A 2,064-nucleotide genomic window follows, 5' to 3' on the forward strand; every position below is an offset into this window, starting at 1 on the left:
ACCATGTGACATACTACCTGTGATACTTATTTTGTCTACTTTTATAGCATATGAGATGCATGAGTGCAGAGATTTTTGTCTATTTCATTCATCAATCCCCAAAAGACTGTCTGGATCATGGAAGTAATTCAATAAATATTTGTTGAATGAACAAAGGAATGAATTCTACAGGATCTCCTGCATTTGTATATGACAAATACAGAATATTGATCTTCAGGCATCAGGAGATAAGAGAAAATGGTTATTGACTAATTTTTACTGGTTACTGCCTTCATGAGAAATTTCCCTCAGTCCAGAAGAGGCAGGAAAGGAGGGACCTTGTCACCTCTCAGGTCAGTGACCACCTCCCCACAAGTATCCGCCACAGAGCACCCTGAACATCAGTGTTTCTGAGGCTGTAGATAAGTGGGTTCAGCATGGGGTTGATAACAGTGTTGAAAACCCCAACCCCTTTATCCTTGTCTGAATCTTCCTCTGAACCCAGACGCATGTAGTTGAAGATACCCGTCCCATAGAAGAGGAACACCACAGTCAGGTGGGAGCCACATGTGAAGGCCTTCTTCCTGCCCTCTGCAGAGCGGATTTGTAGAACTGCAGCTGCCGTATGGATGTAGGAGGCGATGATGAGAACCACAGGTGCACCTACCATCAAAAATCCCAGAGCAAAGAGCAGCAGCTCATTGAGTTGGGTGCTGGAGCAGGAGAGCTGGAAGAGCTGTGGGAGGTCACAGTAGAAGTGATTGACCTCTTTAGGGCCACAGAAGTTGAGAGTAGTTAAGACAATAGCGTGGGTCAGTGCATTGGTGAAGGCACAAGTCCAGGACACAGCCACCAACATCCTCCGGACTGTCTGGCTCATGCGGATGCTATAGGTGAGGGGCCGGCAGATGGCCAAGAATCGGTCATAAGCCATGGTGGTCAACAGGAAGCAGTCCATCCCAGCCAGAAGGTGGAAGAAGAATAGTTGTGTAAGGCAGGCTCCGTAGGAAATTGTACGCCTGTGGGACAAGAGATGACTCAACATTGCAGGAACAGTGACAGTGATACATCCAACATCCAGCACTGATAGGTTCCCCAGAAAGAAGCACATGGGGGTGTGTGGAGTTTGGGCTCCACCAGCATGGCAGCCAGGATGCTGAGGTTGCCCCCGACTGTGACCAGGTAGGCAAAGAGGAAGAGCACAAAGACCAGAGACTGCATCTCTTCTGTTTCCACTAGGCCCAATAGAATGAACTCAGCAACGGCAGTTTTGTTGGTCCCAGCTTCTGGCTCCAGGAGTTCCTGTAAGGAAACATCCCAGCAGGGGAGGTATCAGTCCACTCATTCACTTACTCAACATAAACATTTGAAACCATTTATGTTCAAAGTCCCATGGTGAGTGCCCAGTGTCTACGTGAACGTTTTCCCAGGACCCTGGCCATACCTCACACACTGACCTCCACCAACCACCTCGATGCGTTAGCCCTGCTCTTGGTTGAGATGCCCAATGCCACCACCACCTTGTCCTTCCCATCCTCTGCTAGCTGAGTGGGTTATAATACTTGGGAAAATAAATTAAGGTAAAAGATCTAATGTACAACATGAGGACCTAAGTGAATAAAGTGTATTTAGGGTTTTGCTAAATGAATAGATTACAGCTGTTTTTGCCACGGGGTAACTGTGTGAGATGATGGGTATATTGATTTGTTTCTCTATAGCAACCATTTTACTACAGGTGTGCATCTCATAACATCATGTTGTATACCTTAAATATACACAATAAAATTTGTTTAAAAAAATGATAAAAGAAGGCTTCCTCTTTGAATACAGTAAGATTTAGGTGGAATTTCCTCATTGTTCTCTGAAGGATGAGCCGAAGCTAATAAGCAGATTTCAAAATAGAAATTGAGAGAAACTGGAAAGCGTTTAAAATATAACCTGGGTTTAAAGGGTTCTAGAACTAAGTAAAAATCAAGTGAAGGTACAGCAAGAATCAGAGAGAAGATACCCATGATTGTGGATGTCAGAAGGATTAGCTGAGTGCATTTCTCCAAGGCGAGGGACCCTACTCTGAAGTATATGTTT

General features: G+C 45.0%; 1 pseudogene across 1 annotated transcript; it reads right to left on the reverse strand.

Annotated features, from left to right (window-relative positions):
• Window positions 1-256: 256 nt before the first annotated feature.
• On the reverse strand, window positions 257-1,325 carry LOC105823969 (annotated as a pseudogene). Its single transcript, XR_001138176.1, has one exon. The product of XR_001138176.1 is annotated as an olfactory receptor 3A2-like (transcript).
• Between the last annotated feature and the right edge of the window lie 739 nt (window positions 1,326-2,064).

This window comes from Propithecus coquereli, unplaced genomic scaffold, assembly GCF_000956105.1.
Source record: "Propithecus coquereli isolate 6110/MARCELLA unplaced genomic scaffold, Pcoq_1.0 Scaffold701, whole genome shotgun sequence".
Taxonomy (NCBI): Eukaryota; Metazoa; Chordata; class Mammalia; order Primates; family Indriidae; genus Propithecus; species Propithecus coquereli.